The sequence below is a fragment of the Manis pentadactyla genome, chromosome 15, assembly GCF_030020395.1.
Source record: "Manis pentadactyla isolate mManPen7 chromosome 15, mManPen7.hap1, whole genome shotgun sequence".
In the NCBI taxonomy this organism is placed as follows: domain Eukaryota; kingdom Metazoa; phylum Chordata; class Mammalia; order Pholidota; family Manidae; genus Manis; species Manis pentadactyla.
In genome coordinates, this window is record NC_080033.1 from 37880554 (window position 1) to 37892821 (window position 12268).

The window sequence follows — 12268 nt, forward strand, 5'->3', positions numbered from 1 at the left end:
AGCTGCAAATATACTGCCATCCTCTAGTCCTAATTTAATTTTCTTCCACACCCTGAAGGAAGCATAGTGATTCCTTTCCTACTCATCTGATTCTTTTCCTCATTAAACCCTCACATCTGCTTCACTTTGCAGTCTTAAGTGTCTAAGGCCAGAATTCATGACATTGTTTATTTTGTTTTATACCTTGCTTCTCAACCTGGGTCTGCTTGTTCATTTATTTACTAATCCTTTCATCCATTCATTCATTCAATACCATGGCACTGTGCTAGGTACTAGGAATTCATTAGGGAACAAGGCAGATAGAGTCCCTGCTTTCATGGAAGATGGACAGTAAAACAATAAACATCTACCTGGACAAGACCATTCCAGAGAGTAATAGGGGCTGTGATGGCAGTAAAACCTGGTGATGTGTTAAAGACATAACATGGGTGGTCACAGAAGGCCTCTTGGAGGAGGTGACATTTGAGAGTACTAAAGAACAAGAGGAGAGAGTCATGGGAAAATGGGAAGATCTAAGGGAAGTTTTCCAGATATGAATTTTTATGTTTACACATGCAGAAGAAGCAAGGAAAATTCAAAGAACAGAATAAAGACCACTGAGGTTGGAGATTTGCAAGCAAGGGAGAGAGCAGGTGGGGCCTGGGTTGGACAGTTAGCAGGGCCCTGATCATACAGGCTTGGTACAGTCTGGCTTGGGTCTATGCACAGTGGGGCATGGCAGCAGTGAATCAGAATCTCTGCAGCCAGAGCTCAGGAGCCTGCTATTTAAAACAAGTTTTCAAGATGCCTTTGATGCACTGGAAATTTGGGGAACCATGGTTCTAGAGTATTCACGTTACCCAAAAATTGTTGGAGTGATTCATACAGAAGTGGTGAGGAAACTTTAATTCAGAGCTTTCTGAGTCAGAGTGTGGTCCATGAACCAGCATCTCCAGCATCACCTGAGAGTTCAGTAGAAATGCAAATTCTCAGGTCCCTCCCCAGATCTACTAAATCAGTATCTGCATTCCAACAATGTTCTGAGTGATCTGAATACATGGGAAAGTTCGAGAAGCACAGTTAAACCAGTATACTCTATATCCTAATAAATAAGAAAATGGAAACTATATGACTTAGTAATAAAAGACCAGATAGCAACAAAATACCTGATTATACTATCGTTTTTTTCTGGTATGAGGGGCTCCCAGTAAAAAAGCCCAGTAAAAATCTTTTCCCAGTTACTCTTATGTTAAACCTCCTTGGAGTAAACTGTAGCGTCTGAATGGAAACCTTGAAATCTGAACTGGTTGGCTTCATAAAGGTTCACTTAACTGACCAATAGACCCTGAAATTATTTTACCATTTAGATTTTCTTTTAAGGGAGGGCAAGTTCTTTATTAAAGCAGCTAAGCATATTTACCATGTTATATTAGTACTTTATATTTTTTAAAAAGTATGCAAAGCTTAAAGAAATATAAACACTATCATATCAGTAGAGACTTAAATCATTAATCCTGAAGAACCATGAATCTTATTCATGCTTCCCCTTCCTCTTACCCAGGATAGTCTGTAATACATGATACATCTCATTGCACCCTATGTTAGCATTTATGTCTCCTCCCTTCACTCTGTAAAATCTGTCTTTGTCTCTCTCTTTTCTAATAAACATGGAAAGTTTTTGTTTTGTTTTATTTTTGTTTTTGTTTAATGCACCAACTTTCACCAATTTGAAAACTAGTCCTGCTTCTTTTCCTCCGGTGGTCAGGAGACCACGTTGATATGAGCCCTGTGTTTACTGTGGCTCTCTCTCTAATCAAGAAGTGTTTCAGCTGACCACGCTCCTAACTTTATCTCCTTGCCCTTTGAAGCTGAAAGCTATTATTTCTAGCAACCATCATTAATTCAAGAATAAACACTTGGTTTTCTCCCCAAGTGCTGTATTCTGTTAAAGGGAACTAGAATTAGGAAAGGCCCAATTTTTATCAGCACTCTATTTTATAAAAGGTTAGTAAACTAGGATGCAACAAGACTGGAGAACAGAAAGTGTGCCTTCTCCATGTTCGCCGACCAGCCCCTTCTCCTGCTGTGCTCATGGTCAAGCCCACCTACCCACAGGTACTTGCAGATTTACCCTGAACTATGAATGAGGATGCCTCAATACGGAATACTGCCTTTTCATTTTTTCTTTCTTTCTTCGGGAGCAGCAGCTGGTGCTGTTGTTTTTCTGTCTGCATCAGTCATAAAGATGTTTCTTGTAGAAAAGATCGGGCCTTTGCCCTTACCCTATAAGGTAAGGTTAGTTGGTAATCTGGTTGGAGGTAATCTGACCTGTAAGAGATGAGGACACCTCGCCTAAGGAGAGTGCCCTGGCCTGGAGCAGCGATGGAGGCTGTTCTACTCAGGTTTCTGGTGCTGTCTAGGACTCTCTCTGCTGGTTAAGTTCTTGTGAAAAGGATTGTTCCTGCATCTAGGACTCCTGTAGCAGGAGGGCTTTCCTGTCCCCCAGACTGCCAGAAGCTGAAGCCCTGGAAAGCGCAGTCACTCACTCGTGGCGTGGCCAGTGGTGACTGGGTCTCCTCCTCCTCTCTGTGGCTGTTGGCTGCTGGGTTCCTCTGCCCTCATGACGCAGAATGTGAACATCTCTAGAGCAGTGGATGTCGTTGTCAGTACCTACTAATATTCTGCTTGGGTAGGTGACGGCTCTCAGAGGGGCAATCTGAAGGCAGAGATTTATTTTTCTTTAGTCACTGATGTGTCCCAGAATCAAGCACGGCGCCCAGCACAGAGCAGGTGCTCACTGAATATTTGCCGAATAATGAATGAACCCCACTCAGCAAGCAGGCATACTCGCAGGGCCTGGGAAGGCTTCTCTGAGCCTCTGTGCCTTCTGTGGCTCTGTCTTACTGTCTTGTGTGTGGACCTCTGGAGCATCTCACTGAACTCTGTGGGCCTCACAGAGGTAGTGTCCACCATTCTGTGAGCACCAGAGGGCAGCCCTGGGGCTCACCAAACTGCCTGGCACTTCGGAGGTACTTCATAGTTTAATGGGCTTTAAGAACCATTTGATGAAGGGAGGAAAAGGGAGGACAGAGAGAAGTAGAAGGGAGGGAAACGAAGAAGGTTCTGGGTAAGAGCTTCGTTAGAGATTACGTTGTCTAGGCAACTCCATCTAGACCTGGGGGGAGCTAACCTTCTTTAGCCTTCGTTGTGGCTGGGTCTGAGTTAAACTTTCCCAACTCAAAGGTGGAAGGTGCCTTTTTTTCCAGAGGGCAATTACAGCTCCTAACACTGTGAGAGCTCCATGAGAAACAGTGCTGGGCCAGTAGAGAGAAATGCAGGATTTAAACAGTTCTCTGCCACATATATATAAACCTGGAAAGGTCTCATAAAATTCCCTAGACCTCGGTTTCCTCATCTGTTTAAAGGGAATGGTGTTACCATCTGCTCTTCCCTGTAGGGCTGATGGACACAGTGGGTATGAAAGTGGCTTGTAAAGCATAAAGCCTCCTCCATGCAAAGGGTGGTCATAGAAACTTCCTTTCCCTCACCTCAAGCCTACCTTAAAGTAATGTGTTTTCTCTCACTCCTTCTCTATCTAGCATCTCTAGGAAAGATGTCTGTAGGAAATCCAGGGTCCTTTCTGAACCAAGAGATTTGTTTCCTGATAGAGCCCTTCTTCTGAAATGCCCTCCTGCTGTTGATCACCTTCTTTGATAACTTTGTTTATTTTGAAGGTATCTGCATGCATCCCCTCCATGCCTCTGGGCTGATTTAATTTGTGTTGCATTCACCACTAAAGCAAGGTGTTTCTGTCTTTTGCCTTTCTTTTCCTCACTTGCAAAACGAGCTGACTGGACCACATCTAGGGAGAAGACTCAAATGTGTACAGAGACCAGCAGGCTGGTAGATGAATGAGATGGTTTGGGTGGAAACTGAAGAAAAGTGGAGAACGGGTTTGTTTGCTCCATCCAAAGGGGACAGTCAGGCCTTTGTGCCGGCCATTTGTTGAAATGCGGGAAGGTGAGAACACTAGATCATCTGACATTCAAAAAAAAATCTGGAAATTTGAACTCTTATGTGAGATCTCCTGACTTTCAAATGTTGGCAACACTTTCAAATTTGTTAAATATGCCTGTGAGCCAAATAAAACACATATGCAGACCGAACTCAGTCTGTGAGCCTCCATTTTGTGACCTGAGCCCTCTGGGCATCCTTTTAGCTCAGAGAGCTGTGGCTTTTCTGGCTGTGAAATCTGCTCAAAAACACCCAAAATTCCTTCTACCCTTCCTTGTCCTCTCGGGTCCCCGGGTTTGTGTCTCATCTGAGCCACTGTGACAGCCTCCTTCAACCCTTGGTATCTGCATATGTGACCTTATATGGAAATAAAGTGTTGGCAGATCTAATCAGACTAATATGAAGTCATTAGGATAGACCCTAATTCAGTATGGCCAGTGTCCTTATAAGAAGAGAAGGGACTCAGAGACAGACACACACAGAGGAAAGATGGTGTAAATACACACAAGAACACCATGTAAAAATGGAATCAGAGGTTGGAGTGATGTCTCTAAGCCAAGGAATGCCAAAGATTGCCAGCTACACTCTAAGAGAAAGGCCTGGGAACAGATTTCTCCTAGAGCCTTCAGAGGGAACATGGCTTTGCCAACACCTTGACTTACATCTAGCCTCTAAAACTGTGAGGAAATAAACTTCTCTCACTTTATTGCTTACTGCAGCCCTAGGAAATGAATATGGCCAATCAGGGGTGGGGGAATACCAAGAGAAAAAGGAAGCAACCCTCATCTTTCCACAATCCTCTTGCCTCCTGCAGCAGATCCAGACCCTGAAAACCTGACCCTCCTCCCAGATTTCTTAAATCTCCTCAATTTTAACTATTTCCTGAAACATTTCCTTAATTTTCCAGGAATTTGCAAATGTAGCTTTGTGCACATAAGAAAATGTGAATCTCATTGATCCTCTCTTCACAGGGAGACAAAAATATACCACTTGCTCATGCCTGCAAATTATTTCTTCACTGCCATAATTCAGATGAAATTTACCCCCCACCCTGTGAAAGACTGTATGAATTGTAGTCTGAAAATTCAAAAGGAAAAACAGTTGATTTGTTTTCCCATGAAAGAGGGAAAGAAGGAGGGAAATAAAACTCCACACACAACTAAGTGGATGGATCATTTCCTCTATAGAAAAGATACAAAAATATTTTGATCTCTAAGCATTAACAAGGTCCTTATAGGGTACATAATGATGATCACATTCATAAAGCACCCAGCTGAAGGAAGGTCCTGGAATTAGTGTGTGGATTCACAATTAGTGTGGATCCCTGTTATTTCTGTCTATACTATATGCTAAATATGGAAGATCCTACTCAGAGGGTTCATCTGGTAGAAGGGGATTGTTCAGACAGCAGATCACTAGCCTGTGAATCCTGGAGGATTCTACTTCTTCAGAGACCTATGAACAGAGTAGGAAAAGGGGGAGGTGCAGTGATTCAATTTTAGTTAGGGAAAGACTGGCAGTAGGTTTCTTGAGAAGATTTGTGGCAGGGTCAAAGCATAGCATAGTGGTTAAGAGCTGAGTTGTCTAGGTTTAAATTCTGCTTGCCAAGTGCATGCCCTTAACATGTCACTTAACCTCTCTGTGCCTTAGTTTTCTTTTCTGTAAAAGGGGTACCATGATAGTACCCACTTCATATGGTTGTTACAGGGATTAAATGTGTTAATGCAAGGAAAGGATCTGGAACAATGTCTAGATACATCTTACTGAGACAGTTAATCGTGGCCCCAGTGACGCTCAGTAAGAAACCACCCATAAGCTCAATGGTGTAGAACGATACCCATGAATTCCCATAGATCTGTGGGGAGGCTCTGCTCAGTTAGACATTCACTCAGGGGCCTGAGGCTGGCTTAGACTTGACTTACTCTTTTCCTGAGACTAGTAGGCATGCCTTTCCCATGGTAATGAGAGAGGCATAAGGGCATAAGCAGAAACTTGCGGGCCCCTTGAGGCCCAGGAGTGGAATTGACATACCATTGCTTCTGCCTTATTCTACTGGCCGAAGTAAGCCCTGTGGCCATGGTCAAGCCCAAAGATGCAGGGAAGCACACCCTGCTCCCAGGGGAGGGCACTGCAAGTTACATGTCAAATGCTATGGATAAAAGAAAGCTAGAGAACACATGCCAATAATGTGAACTACTATAGTAACCCTTTTATTGTAATTTACACAAGAAGTATTGGCCTGTGACTGAGAAGGAAAATATAAATAACTCAGGACAAGCTCTCAGACAAACTTCTTTGCATCCAAAGGAGTTATTTCCTGACTTCTCCCAGCTCTGGAGATTTAGGTAAGTGTGTGTGTGTGCATGTGTGTCTGTGTGTGTACATGTGTTAGAAACTGATCTTTGATAAAGTCCTCAGACCACCACCCTACTTGCAGTGTTTCTTAAAAAGGACCCTTCTAGGAATGATCACTCAGGGCTACATACTCTTAGGCTGCGGCAAGCCCAGAGTTAGCATAGCGACTAAGGATGCTTAGAAATGGCAGGATTTGGGAGGGATGTTATCTTAGTTACCCAAGAGCTGGGGCCCAGCTACCAGTGGAGGAGGGATCTTAAAGGGACAGCACAGCTTGTTGCTGTAATTAAGCTTCAGCGATCGCTGTTTTTGTTTTGCACTTATGTGTGCCTTTAAGGAGAAATCCCCTCTGTGGCAAAATGCTGTTAAAACCCTCCACGAGGAAGCACCCTGGAGAGGAGAGCCAGAAGCCAGCACCAATAGTCCCGCTAGCCTCTCTTGCCTTTGCCAAAGCGGCAGCTAGAAACTGCATAATAGATGAATGCTTGCAAAGAGACCTGGGGAGCTGTGTTATGTACCCGGGCCTTCAGCCCAGCTCTTTCCACCCCCAAACCGGACTGGCAGCCCCTTCTCTAGAGCCCCTGCTCTAGACTCTATAACTCTGCAATTTCAGCTGTGAAATAGAGGGGAGAATCATATTTTTCAGAGCCTTTGTCATTGGCTTTCAAACTTTTTCAATGGCGACCCACGCTAACAAGTATATTTATTACTGTGGTCTAGCGCACACAGGTGCGTGCATACGCACGCACAACCAAGCAGAAGTTCGTAAGACGTTCCTTATACTTAGAGCACAGTGCAGTAGACTGATATTTTCTATTCTATTCCACTTGAAAAGCAACGCTGGTGATGACCTACTAGACTGGTTTCCTGATGCACTAATGGGTCCCAACCCACACACTGAAAAACCCCTGACCAGTGCCAAGGTGTGTCAACAAGTAGAAAGTTGGAGATGGGGATCAGGACATTAAACTCTTTCAGACCCAAAGACCTCACACTTGTCTAAACCAAGATACAGTGGTTAGAAGAAAACTAAGAAAGGCTCACTGAAGCAGCAGGATGTGTTGGTATTATTTTGATTTAGTGCACATCACTGAATAGATGTGAAGTGTACGGATTTCTCCTGCACAGGACTGAAAAGACTATGGGAGAGAATTGAATCCTGTGTTTCCTATTCCTTCTAAAGTAAATATACTTAACTTTTAAGAAGGGAGTAACTTAAATGAAATTATCAAATAAGTAACAGTGTAGGTAGCACTCTGATAATGTGAAATTATTTTGGTATGCATGTGGTCCTCTGATTCTGGGCCTCAGTCTTGTTATCTGGTAAATGACAGTGGCCCTGTCTGTCTCATAGGATCATTTTGAGTGGAGACATGTGGAAGAACCCCAAATTCTGAATATTGAAGCAACTCTGCTGGCTGAGTGTTCCCCCTTCTGTCCCTTACATCAGGAATGGGGCCTGCCATGTGTTACACGTGACATGCACACAATTACAGTTGACTGGGTTCATACAAGATGCAACTGTGATTACAAGATGATGTGACCCCTGGCCTCTCTGCATCCATGTCCTAATAGACATTGCTGTGTCAAGATTCAGCTGCACCTAGCAAGCTGGATGAGGTCCACCTGGGTCCAACAAGGAAGGATCCACTTGTGTGTCCCCAACAGAGTGCCACTTGTCTTCAAAGCCCTCCATGGAATGTAAGTCAACAGCCGATCCTGTAATTGCCCTCTGCAAGGTAAACAGACAAGGACCCCATACAGAAGATGGTCTATTCCTGTTGGTGTTTATAAAGGCCCTCATGTCCTGCATCCCTGTTGCGCTGGCTTTAAAGAGAGGGCTGGAGTCAAGCTGACAGGTAGTCCCTGAGTCTTTTTAAAATTTGAGTTCAGATGGATGTAGAAACATAAGGAGCCAAATCATATGTTTAAACAGTTAAGAGGAAACCAGCCTCAGCAAGGAACTATAACTCTGGATTTAGCCTGGGTGAATTTTCCTTCTCTGGGATTTCCTGTCCCTTTTCTGGATGTTTCTGTCTATCAAATGTTCCCTGGCAGCTGGTTTAAGGCCATCACATCAACTCTGTGCTGAAAGAAAACCTTACGTAGTACTTGGGCTTAGCTGTTAAAATATCAGCAGTTGCTGAATGGTGTGGAACCAAAGTCAGGCTTACATGACACAAGCTCCAGCCTCTGTCCATCTGCCCTTAGTGGAAAGAGAGACCAAATGTGAAGCCTGGGTTTAAAGAACCATCCATGACAATAAAGGGCAGCACTACCCCAACAACTGCCTGGGGGCTGGTGACAGTGGGGCTGGTGGGGGGAGGTCCTTAAGGAATGTGCTGTAAGTGAACCCAAAAGTCTGTCTCCTGCGAAGTTTTAAGGCTGCAGTTAAAATTTAACAATTTTTTAAAGTAAATCATCTGGTATAATCAATTGCATGGGTGGGGAGGGGGCACAGGGAGGGAACAATGGCCTGGGATTAGATAATTTACTTAGTGCTAAAATTCCAGGAAGTTTGTGTTGATCTGGGCCTGGATCTTGTTACTTTTAGCTCATATCTAAATTTTTATCTTCCTATTATAGTTGAGAGGACATTTTTTTACTTAGTCATTTTTACAGTTGTAATTTTTACCCCCTTTCATCGAATAGAGCCTGTTAGATTAGCAGCTCTTAGCATGGAGATGAAAATATTGGTAGGGCCCAGTGGGCCCAGTTTTGTTTATTCTAACGGAGCTGTCTTTGATCTAAACATATTTCCTGGGGTCTGGACGAGATGACCTAATTCCTGTCTTATCCGTCTCCACTTTCTGTGAATCTCAGATTGCGCTTTGTGGAACCCTTTGAAATTCACTTTACATTTTTTCCCACTTTGTTACCCCCTCTGACATTTGTTTCATTTGGGGTGGAGCGTGTAACTCCTAGTAAAGATTCCAATGTTTTATTTTTCTAACAGGACTGCGAAATTTTAACAGAGCGGAAGCTTTTTTCTTTTCTTTTCATCCTTTTCTTCTCCTTCTTTATTCCCCCTCTTCTTTTCTCTAGGGGTTCTCTCATTCTTGATGTTCACAAACACCAAAAACAATAAGCAAATAATCTACTGCTAGAAATTTATGTCAACTGCAAATCATCTTGAATTTTCTGTAGGGATTCTTTTTTTCCTAATTAAAAAAGACATTTTCCCCCAGTCCTAGAAACGTCAGGTGAATAACCTTGGCCTATGAGGAGTTAGCTTCAGGTATCTCCACCTGGTCTGCTAGAACCTGTCCCTTCCCTACTCCACCCCCGACGACCTCCCTGTAGCTACTGGGGGGGCGAGGGAGGGTCTTCGGCGGCTTGCTTAGTCATTGGCCTCTCTTCTTCTTCCTTCCCCAGGTGCTTGTCAATCACCAAACTGCTCTTCCAAGTACATTTTCCAGAAAGAAGGAAGCCAGCAGAGATGGAAGAAAAAAAAAAGGAAAAAACACAAAGGAATACAAAAAAAAAAAGACACAGGGAGAGAAGGGACCAGAGGAAAAGGCTAGAGAATGAGAATGACACAGTGAGACAGAAGAGAAAAAAATAAGCACAAAGTTACTTAAAAAAAAAAAAAAGAGATGGAAAAACCTCAAGTTGCTCACATTTGTAAATTTTGGGTGATGGGCACAAGGGGGCTTGTGACATTATTTGCTGTATTTTTCTGTATTTTCTTTGTAACAGCTCTTCACATTTTAAAAGACGGAAATGGTAGGAAAATGACACCAAGATGAGTATTTTTAGTTCAAACTGTAGTGAACTTAGCTATCATCATTCTAGGCAGCGACAGCCCAAGGAAATTCCGTTCCCATTGATTCTAAAACTACCTCGACGCACCTCAAGCTTCAGAGGCGAGAGGAAAGGATAGAAAGCAGGGCCAGGTTGCGCGGGAGAGGGCAGAGGTGGTGCGTTAACATATTCGGCTTCAAAATAAACCCGGTCGCTTTATAAATATAAATCCATTTCTCCTCTGCTGGGCTGAGCCGGAAGGCTGAGGGTATTTATCACACAGGGAGGCAAAACGGGGCTCAGGACGATCTCTAGTTTCAGAATGAACGGAAAGGGGCTTGGGCAGGTAACGATCAATAGATTGGAAAGTCGATCGACAGATGGATAAGCAGGGACAGCGGGAGGGAGTGGAGGGAGAGACCCCGGGACCCCGAGGGGCCGACCTCTTCCTAAGGACCTCGGTCGCCTCGGAAAGTCTGCCCAAACGAAAAGCTGCTTTTGCTCTCCTGAACTCACTTTCAGAACGCGCCAGAAGGGTCCAGGAGGTTGGTGGTGGGAGGGAACAGAAGAAATCGGCAGGCTCCCCGCCCTGGACCGCCGCCTCGAGGAAACGGAGGTGCAGCCCGGGATGGCCGGGGCCGTGACCCCTCCGGCAGGCGTGTGGGAGCCCCGCGACCCCAGCGGGGGCGGGGACCGCGCGGCGGCGCTCGGAGGAGGGCGGGGAGCGGGGCCAGCTGCCGGCGGGCGCTCGAAAGGGCATCGGGGCTCAGCCCACTCACCCCCTTGGAGAGGTGCGCGAGGCGCAGGGGCACGGGGGCGGTGTGCGTGGCAGGGAGCCCCCCTCGGTGGCCGGCAGCTCTGAGCCCCCGGCAGGTCCCCAGGCTGCGTCCCGGGACGCAGAGGCCGTACGCGCAGAGGCGCCCCGCTCCTAACAGCGCGCAGGCCCAGGGCACCCCCCTGCTCGCCGCGCCTGGCCGTAGGAGGGGGATGGACGCCTCCTGCCCCACGAAACCATGCCCCCTGAGAGCGCGTAGAACCGAACTCCTGGCCAGTGTTCGGCCTTCTCTCCATGTCCCCACTCCTGAGCAGAGGGGTCTCTCTTGGGGCGGCGTGGCGCGGATCGGGAGCGCAATGGAGAAATAGCGTCCTGTTAGTGTTCGCGTGCCCAAACCTCGGGAGGATCGTCTGCCTCGTGCCGCCGCGCCCGCCCAGCCCCGCATTGTCCCTTTCCGGAACGCCGACCCTGGGCCCCCGGGGCTAAACCGGCGCTGTGGGGGCCCCCTCGGCGCCCGGACCACCCAGCCTGGGCAGGCGCGCCCCGAGTGGTCTCTGAGTGGCCCGAGCCCGGGTGGAAACTTCTCCTGGAAGGTAGCCCCGACGCTTCTCCCCTCCCTGGGTGCAGGGCCACGGGCTGCCGGCGGTTCACCGCCTCCCTGAAAGAAAATTTTCATCTACCCTTCCAGACACCAACTTCCACCCTGAGCGTTTGCTCACCCCAAAAGAGTGCTCAGGAGGAAAAAGAACAAAAGGGAGAGGAGAATCAGATTGGATTTTGATGAGATATTTAAGTCGACTCTACATAGTCTTTGTGATGGACTTTTTCTTACAAATACGCATGTGTGTTTAAATGCCTAAAAGACTGATTAAATAAAGAACATGTTGACCTCTCTGGGCCCGGGCCCAGTTTCAGAGTCAGATTATATAACCCCGCTCTACCGCCAATTCTTCAGCAATGCTGCTTTCTGCGGCCTGAGACAAAAACGACTGAGTCAAAGGAGTGAAACAGGAGCAGTTAAAATAAAGCCTAAATGGGCACAAATGTCCTGCTTTAAGGAAATTTACCTGTACGGAAGAAACCTCTCATAACAACTTTTTATTTCATTTTTTCTTTGTGGTGGTGGTGGGTGTGTGAAGAGTGGCCAAATAACAGATATTGGGAAAACATCTAGATTGTCCAAATTAAAAAAAAAAAAAACACAGGCCCATGCAAACCTGCTTCTGTTATGCCTTTTACAATTCCTTACTTAGTGAGAGAGACACACACACTCACATACATAATTTACTGGTGCCTGGGGAAATGTTAAAATACATTTTGGGGCCTGATTAAATAGAAATGCACTCTAAAAACACAGACACGGTATTTTGTGTTATCTGTTGCAAAAAAAAATGTATTTGA

The 12268-nt window shown here is 45.6% G+C and overlaps 1 long non-coding RNA gene across 1 annotated transcript in view; it reads right to left on the reverse strand.

Moving 5' to 3' along the window:
- Positions 1–11010, reverse strand: part of LOC118910131 (uncharacterized) — a 38523-nt gene extending 27513 nt beyond the window's left edge. Inside the window, exon 1 of the long non-coding RNA XR_008994102.1 lies at positions 10609–11010. This is a non-coding gene — a long non-coding RNA (uncharacterized LOC118910131). The remainder of the gene's footprint in view (positions 1–10608) is intronic.
- Positions 11011–12268: the final 1258 nt, after the last annotated feature.